We start from the raw sequence: 12,628 nt of genomic DNA, 5'->3' as shown, positions 1-12,628 counted from the left end.
GGGCCGCCCTCCCGAACGGCCTCCCCGAGCTTCTGCCTGGTTTGGTGGCCGCCCTCCCGAGCGGCCTCCCGGAGCTTCTGCCTGGTTTGGTGGCCGCCCTCCCGAGCGGCCTCCCGGAGCTTCTGCCTGGTTTGGTGGCCGCCCTCTCCAGCGGCCTCCTCGAGCTTCTGCCTGGTTTCATGGCCACCCTCCCAAGTGGCCTCTCCGATTTCATGCAGGGGGTCAAGCCTGAGCGGCCTCTCCGTCTAGCTTCACCAATACCTCAACTCAGAGGTGTCATGGTGTTAAAAAGCCAAAGGAGTCAGAGTCTAATTGTGACTGAATGATTTTAACTGAAAGCTTAAACCCTTATTTATTTATTTTTTATAATGACCCTTACAAACAAAACTCTTTAATGTGTCACAGACCATAGGATGGCGTAGTTATCGGTAAGAACACATGGAGCCAGCATGCTGTTAACTCATCTTTACTGATTCAGATCCTTATCACAGTATTACAACAATGCTGCAACTTTGAGAGGAAACATTAGGAATTAATGCCATTACCTGAAACATGCCAGTGCATGCAAAAAGAACAGGCAGAAAAAGTGCAAAAGGCACCACAGACGCATATGTGACCAGGACATGTTCCAGACACAGCAGCATTTGCTAATCCAACTTCTACATTCTACAGAACACAACACAGAGTCAACTGATGCCATGCACGTGCAAATCAATGAATAATATTGCTTATTTTTAATACAGAGATGCTGTCAATTGATTAAAATAGTTAATCACATGATTGTCCACAGTTAACTTGTGATTCATTGCAAATTAATCAAACATTTTTATCTCTTCTAAACAGTGGTCGAAAGTAACTTGGTACATATACCCAAGTACTGTACTTGAGTGCAATTTTGAGGTATCTGCAGTATTTTCATTTTCTGTTACTTCATATTTTGACTTGACTACATTTTAGAAGCAAATACTGTACTTGTTATTCTACTACATTTATTTTATAAGTTTAGTTACTTTTCAGAACAAGATTAATACAGAAATCCAGTATAATTATGACCTCATTGATCCATGTTTCAGTGAGGCCATGGAGAAGCACTGTCGGTCGGCCTCGAAGAAATTCTAGCAAACTGTCCGGTACCTCAGGAGGGGGAAGCAGTGTCCTGCCAAAACTGTTTACAGTGGAGGTGGGCAGCTGTTGACCTCAACTGGGATCATCGTCAGATGGTGGAAGGAATACTTTGAGGATCTCCTCAACCCCGGTGTCACATCTTACAATGAGGAAGCAGAGGTCTGGGGCTCGGAGGTGGACTCATCCATCACCCAAGCTGAAGTCACCGAGATAGTTGAGAAGCTTCTCAGTGGCAAGGCACCGAGGGTGGATGAGATCCGCCCTGAGTACCTTAAGTCTCTGGATGTTGTGGTGCTGTCTTGGCTGACACGCCTCTGCAACATCACGTGGTGGTTGGGGACAGCGCCTCTGGATTGGCAGACCAGGGTGGTGGTCCCTCTTTTTAAGAAGGGGGATCAGAGGGTGTGCTCCAGCTAGAGGAGGATCACACTCCTCAGCCTTCCTGGGAACGTCTATGCTAGGGTACTGGAGATGAGAATTCGACCGATAGTCGAACCTCGGATCCAGGAGGAACAATGCGGTTTTCATCCTGGCTGCGGAATACTAGACCAGCTCTATACCCTCTTCAGGGTGGTGGAGGGTTCATGGGAGTTTTCCCAACCAGTCCACTTATGTTTTGTGGATGTGGAGAAGTCATTTGACCGTGTCCCTCGTCGTGTGCGACCCGGTCCTGGATAAGCGGAGGAAGATAGATGGATGATCCATGGTTGAAAATTCACAAGCTACCCAGCAATAATTCAACATAAATGCATTTTGATACAAGTTATGTATCTTGGTGACAGTGGTGGCTCTCAAAGACAATATATATATGATGGGAATTATTTCAGACAGAACTCATTCTCCACAATGTTAATCAGCCTGGAACCCAGATCTTGCCCTTTTTTTTGCTTTCACTGTTGGTGACTCCAGGTGTCTCCATTGCAAGGGGGAGGAGGGTTCTCTGCATCAGCTGTGTGCTTGGCCAGCAGGTGGTATTTGAGGCTCGGGTCACATTGACAGTAAATTGGAATAACTTTGGTCTGGTCTTGTTGAGAGAACCATCTGGCAGGGCCTTGAAGCTGAACTTGCCATTCACAAGATCAAAAAGACCCTTTTCTTTATCCATTTCTGCTCATTTCTGCTGCTGCTTCATGTGCTGATTTCCCAAACTACAGAGTGGTCTGAGGAGCATAATCACAGGATGTGTGTGCATTAATTGCAAGTCAGAAAAATTTGTAACGTTAAAAGGAATTTGTGTTAATTCATTATGATCACATTAACTTTGACAGCCCATATTTATAATGAATTATTGTGGTTTTAATTTGGGAGTAATTTGAGCTTTATGTAACATTAGTGCTTTGTTTCACATTAGCAGTAACCAGAATGTTTAACTGGACTGACACATTCACTGTTAGCCAGCTAACATTAGCCTTGGATTGGAGGCCACATTTTGTACAGTTTGTCACAGCCGGGCATCTGTAGTTCATTATATCACTATGAAACAGGATGTGATGGGAGGGGCAAGAGTGGTTAGGAGCTACTTATGGTGTCTGTTTTGAGGCTCACTAGGCTGAAAGGAAATTGGTTAGCGCACCTTTAATCATATCATAATTATGCACAGATGCTGTAGAATTTCAGCATTTTAAAAAGTGTTGGCGCTGTATGTAAAAGATCATTTTTCTGACTCATCCAATGTTATTGCCTGGTCAAAAAGTGTAGGAGAAGATGCCGATACCATGCTAACAGATTCCCATTGACAAGAAGGTTATTATGTCAGTGTTGTGTTTACACCTCGCGTTTCTGCCCGTGAAACAATCAATTCATGCAGGTTTAACTACTAAATACTGTATATTGAATTAATGTTGCTCCTAGTCGTGTACTGATCATTCAGTACAAACTATGCATAAGGAGTCCACTGCTAGGATGTACTGTAGAGTCTTATACACAAGTGTATTTGAAAAGCTATTGTGTTATCTGTTGTTCCTGATTAAATGTGACAGTTAATTGTGATATGGATTTCAGGTCACTTCGCCCATCTTTAACATCGACTGTCTAAAAGAATTTGAGCCCTCTGGATCTGTCATACTGTTTATCTCTGTGATTGATCCTGGGCTTTCAGCACCTTCTAGCACTGCAGTGGATTTCCTCCAAAAACTAGACTTTACAGCTCCTGGGTCATACTCAGTGCATGGGCACACAGCCATCACACAGTTTGCACCATACAACCTGATAACAGGCTGCCTAAACATCTCAGGTTTCTACCTCTCAGATTTCCCTGAAGTAATTTCCTCAGGGATACACGTGGTGTATGCTGCGGTGCGCCTCCAGCCAAATGGAGTGGTGAAGATGTGTGTGCTCCCCGCTACTCTAAATGCCTCTTCCTGTGCAGGATAAAAGGTTTATTTCACATAAAATCCTTTTAGTCGACAGATTGGTGCCCTTTATCCAGGACCATGTAGAAATTTGGGAGGTGGTTGTGGAGGATTTTGAGGGGGAGCAGCAGAGGAGGGAGCTGTGAATAGCTTCATTAACACAGAGGATACGGGTTCATTAACACCCAGTAGCCCTGCCGAGAAATAGAGCCCCCCGGTAGTCTGGGGAGGAACAAGGCGTGCTACATGTGTGTGGGTGTGTGTGTGTGTGCTTCAGCAGGTGCAGGAGGTGATAATTGGTAGTAGTCTCATGTTTACTCAGGCACGGATCTAAAAGTGGAGATCTTCACTGTCTCATTGGCTTTGAGATCTCCAGTTGCCCCGTGGCTGTGTGTGTCTCTCTCCTCTTTTCTTTCACTTTTATTCTTCTAGCTTTTCCCTCTGTGTCTCTGGTGCTCTCCTGTGTCCAGCCCTCTTTTCTTTCACTGATGGCAGCTAGACAGACTTGTGTGGTGAATTTTAAATGGTATTGAACTTTAAGCATTCAGAAATGGAAGAGCTCTTGCTGGTGTACTGTATGCATCAGTTTCACATAGGTAAGCTTCTTGGCAAACAGTGTGCTCCACATTAATGTTACGATTTAAATGTCAGATGCATTGTATGTCATTTATTAATTAATTAAAGGCTTGCAGCTTCACAAGGTTTTTTTTTTTTTTTGCTTTAATAATGAAAACAGTCAGCACCCTAATTGCATTGTTATCCACCTGAAAGTGTGTCCTGATTTCAAAAGACAAGGCAAGAATCCAAAAATAAAAGCCAGGAATGCAGTGTTAGCTGTGTGAGATGTTAGCAAACAAATGCCAATACAGGACCTGAGCTTCAGGACCAGTTACAGAGCAAGATGTTTTTTTAATCATTTACTATTAAAAGCATATTAGAAAATGTTTTCATTTTTAATGGCAAACCCATCACCTTTACTTTAATGAACAAAGCAAATTTTTTAATCTCCATTTTTTAGACTTGTACTTTACTGCAAGAACCTATAACCCAGTATTACACCGGCTTACAGATGGCCATCATACAATCATTAGTTCACATCCTATTCTTACATAAATAGTTTTAAAATATATTTAATTTTTTTATTTCTATTTTGTTTTTATTTTATTTCTATTCTTTCCCTCTTTGTCCTTACTTTCTTGCTGTTCCTTTTCTTTTTCTTTTCTTACTTGTTGGTCTCATACATATTCCATTTACTCCACCGTACTGTAAGTTATGTGACTTGATTTCTAGTTCAAGTTCAAAGTATTTATTTTGTCATATGCACAGTTAGGAAACGTGTTTCCCTGTACAATGAAATTCTTACTTTGCCGTCCACATGAATGCCACAAAATACAAATAAAATATAAAGTAAATAAATAACACAAAATCTAAGGCACTTTAAGCAGTAAATGCAGCAATATAATAATAATAAAAAAAGAATATAACAGAGAATGTATGCTGCATGGGAGCAGCATGTGCAGCAGTTAACAGTCAATGTGCAATTATGCATGTGCAAACTGAGAATGTAAACAGTACATCACGTATTTCCTGGTAATAAACTCCTCAGCTGTTTAGGAGTCTGATGGCAGAGGGAAAGAAAGAGTTTTTCATTCTAGAAGTCCTGCATTTCACACTTCTGAACCTTTGACCAGAGGGTAGGGAGGTGAACAGTGTTGGGGATGGGTGGGATCTTTGAGGATGGAGGCAGCTTTCCTACGCACCCTGTGGTGGTAAATGCTCTGCAGAGAGGGCAGTGGAGTCCTGGTGATCTTCTCAACAGTCTTTACCACTCTCTGCAGGCGCTTGCGGTCCATAGCAGTAGTGCTGCCATCCATACCAAACAGTGATGCAGCTGGTCAAGATGCTCTCAATGATGCAGCTGTAGAAGTTGCAAAGGATAATTCTGTAAGTTATCATGGCTGCAGTTCTGAGTGCTCTATAAATATATTTATCTGTTTCTACAGTCAGCTCAAATGGGCTCAAACTGAAAATTATACATTATCACAATGAGACTGTAAATCTTGAAACCAGAGATTGATGCAAACTTTAGTTAGGGCGGCAGTAGGAACTATCTGATCCAAGAATATCCGTCCATTATCTATACTGGGTCTTGAACCCAGAACCATTTTGCTGTGAGGCGACAGCACTAATCCATCTGATCCAAAAGTACAAAAAAGATGAAGTATCTGAACACAAACACAAGTATCCATTGACTGTGCTACAGACACATTAAATACTCTTGATACCTACAGTAGCCCTACAGACATGTACTTGATTACATAAGTGAATCAAGTGTCTGTCTTTCCACTATGAATGGAAATCACCATTTACCTGGAAAATGCATAAATCAGAACTCTGGCACAGTGTGGCATGCTTTGGAAAAGGGCTGGCAGTCACACAAGATTGGTAGTAGAGTAGAGTCTTACAGTAGTGGTGTGTGTGTGTGTGTGTGTCTTTGCTGTTTCCAGTGACTCTTTGTTGCTTGTTCTTCATTGATACGTGTTTATCAGTGAGGAGAGGTTGGCTGGGTGGATCAGCCTCAACATGGCTGCTGTGTGTTCCTCTAAACTGCTCAGCTAATCTGTCAGTCTGCTTGTCTATTGTAAGTGTGTAGTGTGTAGGTCAATTTAGGGACTGATCTGAGCCTTAACAAACACAGCATTACCAGTCGATAATGAGTGGATGTGAACACTTGCTTGTCATTGGTTATTTGCTCAGACTGCACACAGTGGAAAGGAGCAGGCTGTGTTTAAACTGAGGACTTTCCATTCTGCCGCATTCATGGTGAAGAACATCGCTCAGGTGTTCAGGGCCCTTTGAAATAAATATCTGCTGTCTTTGTAGATGAAAAGGCTCCAGAGGCCAAGAAATCTCTGTAAAATATAGAGCCAGTACATTAGAGATATTATTCCCCTTCAGGCTAATTGGCCAGCTTCTAGTGTGACTTAAAAACATTTCTATTAGAGGTGGAATGAAAACATACGATGTGACCCAGGGCCAGTGGCCAGTCTGATTTCTCCAGGGGCTATTCTGTGGTTCCATACTGGTGCTTCTGCTATTAAATAAAGCAGTGTAATGAAGTAAATCTCATTTAGCTGTGAGAGTGCACCAAGACAATCAGCAGTTGTTGCAGATCTGCGCTACAAATATCGATTTTTGTCCAACACTGTAGGAATAACAGAAGGGTAAAGATGAGGTTTTCCTTAAACCACATCACTACAGTGTGTACTCTGCCCATAAGCTTGGAACTGCCCGAGTTCACTCTGTGTATCTGCATTAAATGTAAAATCCACTGTAAAGCAGATTTATATCACATTGCTATAACAGATTTATATCTGTGTGCAAAACAATGATTGTGTTATTCTGTTAATTTATGCTGATGCACCACAACATGATGCAACACACAGCACTGCGCCATGAAAAGCAGTATGATGTGATGTGATACAACAGGATAGAACACAGATAGAATATAATGAATATTACAGCATTATCATCTTGTGTGATAATGATCAGATTCAATGCCAGTATGCATTGTAAGGTTCTTTAAATTAAAAATACTGCCTTCACATGCAATTTCTATAGTGATTAAAAATGTATGAATAGCAGCGGTGGAAAACAACACAATTTTGTTTGAACGCTGCCTGGGTGCTGGACTGCAGCCATGTGTGAAGTGTGTTTAAGGAGAGATTTTCCCCTTCACCACATATCCACACACATTAAGGCAGCCAGTTGTTGAGCAAGAAGGCCTGGTGGGTCAGTAAATGTATGGGCCTGTGAACAGCAGGTGATGATAGTGGTTCAGCCGTGGCCTCTCGGAGGTTAGGAGCTCTTACAGTATTGCCATGATTCATCTATCAGCCCTGTGCTCTCTTCACATGGTAATGCCCTGACAGAGTGTGTAATGCAGGTAAAGGACCGCCGAGCTCTGGCTCCTTTTGTCTGACCACCAGCTCAGCGTTCACTCTGCCTGTGTGTTTATTAGCAACATATTGGCTTTTCGGGGCTGCAGCTGATTGATTTTGCATGCTTCCGAGCATTATTTCTCTCTGGGGGCAGGGTCAGGGGGTAGGGGGATTGATGCAGCCCCACCCACTGAGGCCGGAGTCAAACACTGGCTGTCTGAGCAGAGGCAGTTGCCAGGGGAAACCAGGGAAGCCATGTGCATTCCACTAGTGAGAGAGAACCGCCTCTGACAAAAAGGTTTTAAATTCAGGGTGGGGAACATCACAAAGTTAACTGTGTAGGTCACTTCTACTGGAATATTTGAAACATAGTGACTTTCAGATACCAGAGCTCAGAGAGCACCAGAGCACCATTTACTATCACAATCTCCCAGAGTTCTTCAAATATTTTTTACCTGATCAACAGAACAAAACCCTAAAAGATGAAGTTTACTGTTAACAGAGAGCAGTATGTTCTCACATTTAAAGTTTACATGCAGTTGGAATCAATGAGTGAAGCATAAGATTTAATCAAAAATCTAAATTATTGTTCCTTTTGCTATTATGTCAGTCAACAAATCAAGTAGTAATTTTATCCATAGATATGGGGAGTGATGTGTAGTGGTGGAAGGTAACTAAGTACATTTACATTTATAAGTGTTGCACTTATGTACAGTCTTGAGATATCTGTACTTTGAGTATTTTCATTTTCTTCACTACATTATCAGAGTCAAATATTGTACTTTTTACTGCACTACATTTATTTGATAACTTTGGTCATGTGTTACTTTTTTATAATCTGATTAATAATAAAACATACATTGTAATCATAAGACTTAAGGTAAGATTCCTAGTGTAAACTCTTTCCACTTATAAGCACATTATAGTTAACATTAGCTCCACCTTTGCCAGCTTCAACATCAAATGTGATGTACACAATAATGTATTAATAATTATAATCCAGTAATATGATACATTCATTTGTATTGTGCTGTTCTGCATAATGAATACTTTTTTGTACTTTAAGTATATTTTGATGCTAATGCTTTTGTAATTTCACCTAAGTAACATTTATATACAGGACTTGTACCAGAGTATTGCTACTTTTACTTAAAGATACAATATGTAACTTTTCCAAATATTTTTGATGTAGAAATCTGCTCCAAAACTTGTCTTAATGTGGAGAGGTGCTGTCGAAGCCTCCTGTGGCCCTGACTCACTGAACAGCACTGGCGTCAGTCCGGAGACATTAACTTCTAAGGGCAGAGACACACCAGGCCGACGTGAAAGAACTAGCAGTGATGAAGGCCGACTGCTGTGTCACCTTTAGTCATTTATACACTGGGATCTCGCACTACTGCCTTTCAAAAGCATCGCCAATATGCCACCCTCGTGCTGTACATACAGATCGAGCTAAGAGCAGTGTAATCGCACTAGAGGCGTGATGCAACATCGCTTTGTGTCAACTGTGATGTGAATTTCGCGCTGGTGGACTACAAGCCAAAACAACAGTGGTGGGAGAGATGGGTGTGGGTGTAACTTTGTTCTACAAGCTCTACAAGCATTTATTTCACTTCACGAAAAACTGGTTATCGTTTTTCCCGCTATGTGTGTGAATGTCATGAGGAATAACTGTAAACACATTTGTGACATCGGGAATGCTCTGACCTGTACTTTAAGTTAGAGAGAAGCCTTGAGACTTGAAGATGGACATGTGTGCTTCTTCTCAGCCAAGCTGCACTGCTGTCGGAGAGAAAAATGTGGAGCAGGCTCAGTGTTCAATGTACTTAACAACTTCGATGAAGAAGAGTGGCTGAGTCACTTTCGTGTGTCGTGGACCACATTTGAATTTGAATTTTGACCCACATCTGAGGCACAAGACCACAGCCTCAGGACCCTCAACTTAGACTTGCTGTAGCTTTGTGGTGGTGTGCTACTGTCAGGTCCACTCGGTGCAACCTGCCTCTCTTCTGCCTTTCTCTCTCCTGCTCGCTCTTTCTGCGGGATCAGCGCCCCAGCTGTGTCGCTTTCTGTAATTAGTGACTTGTGGGTTGTCGCGCACAGCTGGGGCGCATTACTGTGATACCTTCCTCCTTATTTAAATCTCTGGCATATGCGCTGTCGTCGCCGGAGCATTACACTATGTTAGACACGGACATGTTGAGGGAGTAGGTGACAGTTAAGTGAACGGCGAGGTTTTAGTTTTTCTTATTTTGTGTTAGATAGGGCCACTCACGTTGGCGATCTTACCCCAGCCATGTGTATCTGACGGCAATGCCGTGATTACCTCTGGCATACTTTCCTGGCCATGTGTATCTGACGGTGATTTTCCCAGCCGTAGGTACCGGACAGCTAGTGCTACAGCGAAGGCTACACTAGCCCAGTCTTCTCATTCCTGTGTCCCTCCTGTCATCTCACCCGTCGCCGTTCTCCTGTCTTCTCGCCTGCCTAATTGTCCTGGTCCTCTACTCTCCTGTTTCCTGCAATCCTCCTACTCATCTGCTCATCCTAGACTCCTCAGCCCTCCCTGTCCTACCCCAGTTATTGTACTATACGTTGACTCTGTTACCTTGTTTGTGTTTTTTTGCCATTAAACCACCTTTTTTTACTAGCACATGGGTCTGCATTCTTTAGTCCTACCTCAGTTCTCCCTCACCCTCCTGGTGAGGGGGACTAAACTATAACAGCTACTTCATGTGAATACAGGTCCATCTGCTGTTTTTGGTGCCCGTGTCTCCACCGTGTGTGCATTAGTATGCCAGGTGACAAGAGGGCACTTTTTGTTGGACTGCTGAGTGGGGACTATCTCCAGGAGACAACTGATGGATTTACTCAGCAGAGGTATCCATGCTGTGCTGGTGCCGTTGATGGCACACACATTCCTATCATCACCCCACATAATGACACACAACCTAATAGGAAAGGATGGCACTCTGTTATTCTTTAAGCTGTTGTTGACCCCAGCTGCTGGGAAGGACTTCATCCCGCATTAGTTATGTATTTTAACAGTTACTGTGTTTCTTATGTCGATCTATAGCCTCGTCCACCTTTTTCTTACACCTTCACAGATATCTATGTGGGCTGGCCTGGTCACACACATGATGCTTATGTGTTAGCCAACTTGCCCATCTACTAGAAAGTTGAAGATCAAGGTGGGTACCTCTTTCCTCATGAGATAAGTTTATAACAGTGACTATGAATTAGAGAAATAGCAAGCACTGTGCTTAATCCTAAGGGATATTAACATCTAGTCCTATTAAGAAAATTGAATTTGCTGAGTATGACTGTGTAAATTGTGTGGTACATTTTTATACACTATGTTTATCATTACAATATTTGTGCAATTTGTTACAAACAGTATCTTAACAGACAAAAAAAGGCTGTGATCGCTGTATGAAATACATCTACATCACTCTATCCAAAGAAATCAGCGACTGTTAGGTGTGGTGAGATCCTTGTGCACATTGCTGGAGACCTTGCGGACCCTCTCAGAGAGTGGCTGATGAAGGGATTCACACACCACCATGCTCTTACTACACAACCGCAAAACTTATGTAACCGGTTAAGCTCAGCAAGGATGGTGGTGGAGGATGCTTTTGACCATCTGAAAGGTCGTTGGACGTGTCTGCCTAGAAGAAATGATATATATATATACGGTTTTTGTGTCTGAAATTGTTGTTGTCTGTTGTGTTCAACACAATATCTGTGCAATTAAGAAAGACCATTTCTTACCAGAATGGAGCATTGAGCAACGAGAGTAACCTGACTTTTCTCTGAACCTGACAGAATTGCTTTTCAGGGCGCACAGGCATAAGGTCACCCAGCCATTGTGATGCAATAATGTCTATTTTATGTCCTGTTGTGCTGTATTATTTGCCTTGTCTATTGCACAATTGTGAAAAGAAATAAAGGAGAGATGCTCAAGTGAAGGTGCTTTATTTAGATTAAAGTGATATGTAAATATAACTTACCAAAAATAGGCAAATTGAAATAAACTCTACATTTGAAATAAAGCCTTTACTTTGTATAAACAGCACAATGTAAATAAACAAAGTTGTTTGAGTTGATAAAGTGATTATAAAAGTGACATTTTAAAATTACAATAAAAAATAGAAGAAATTTGAAAAACTTACAACATTAACATTTTTTTATACATAACCCCACAAATATGAGCAAGGCTACAACGAGAGTCAAGCTGGAGGAAGGAGGAAGAAGAGGGTGGGTTGAAAGATTTGTATCGTTCGTTGCCCTGCATCTGGCTTATATGGGGTAGTGGTGGTGGTGAAAAATATTGTCCAGGTGGGAAGCACTGGTTTATTGGGAATCAGTGGCACCGAGATGAGCTCTGTGGTGGAGTAGACACATGGGAAATGAGTGAGGTATGGCTGCATCTCATGCTGAATGTCTTGAAACGATGCGGTGAACATTCATTTGCCCAGCTCGCTCCTGCCGGTCTGCATCCCATGTCCTCTCTCCACTTCCTGTGCCTCTCTCCTCAGCTGCTCTTCATAGGCCTGTTGCCTTTCTAGATGACAGCGTTCCTTCTCCTCATCCTCCCACACCATACCTAGCAAAATATCCTTTATCTCCTGGTCATGACCTGGGCCCTAGTGATTCTGCACGTTTTATGTGGCAGAAGGCATTCTGAAAATAGAATACAGACAAATTAGCTTAGCAGCAATTATGTTAAGATATAATTTTTTTAAAAAGAGTCATACAACACATATTCTTACCTGGTGTTTCTGACCAGAGACATCAGGGGCCCGTTTCAAGAAGGAGGTTTTGTTGAAACTCTGAGTTTGTTAACCCCGAAATGAGGATAACTCGGAGTTTTCGGTTCCAGAAACGGAGGTAACTTAAACCCGTGAAAGCGGGATAAGTTAAACCCGTTTCAAAAGAGAGGTAATCTAAACTCAGAGTCAGTTACTATGGCAACTTACTCTGTGAACCTAACCTGCTTGGGAGCAGGTTTTGTTTGGGAAACCCAGAGTTTTCTCCGGTCTCCACCCCTTTTTAAAGTGAAAGGTGTTTAAATAGGCCTACCTCATTTAATCTTTCAGTACATTCATAGATTGCACATGTTTCCGTCACGCAGAGACCAAAATGGCGTGTCCATTTATAGAGGATCCTGTAGATGAGGAGGCTGTATTAATTCGCAGGGAATTGAATTTA

General features: G+C 42.2%; 1 protein-coding gene and 1 long non-coding RNA gene across 2 annotated transcripts in view; both read left to right on the top strand.

Annotated features, from left to right (window-relative positions):
* Positions 1–12,628, top strand: part of LOC109972214 (cadherin-2-like) — a 213,668-nt gene that overhangs the window by 43,926 nt on the left and 157,114 nt on the right. The window lies entirely within an intron of this gene.
* Positions 10,261–11,428, top strand: LOC109972215 (uncharacterized). The gene is made up of 3 exons (XR_002276658.1): positions 10,261–10,297; positions 10,525–10,608; positions 10,815–11,428. It is a non-coding gene; the product is annotated as an uncharacterized LOC109972215 (long non-coding RNA).

Source organism: Monopterus albus, unplaced genomic scaffold (genome assembly GCF_001952655.1).
Source record: "Monopterus albus unplaced genomic scaffold, M_albus_1.0 scaffold250.1, whole genome shotgun sequence".
Taxonomy (NCBI): Eukaryota; Metazoa; Chordata; class Actinopteri; order Synbranchiformes; family Synbranchidae; genus Monopterus; species Monopterus albus.
The sequence above is the reverse complement of the archived record's forward strand: the minus strand, read 5'-3'. Positions and strand labels throughout refer to the sequence as shown.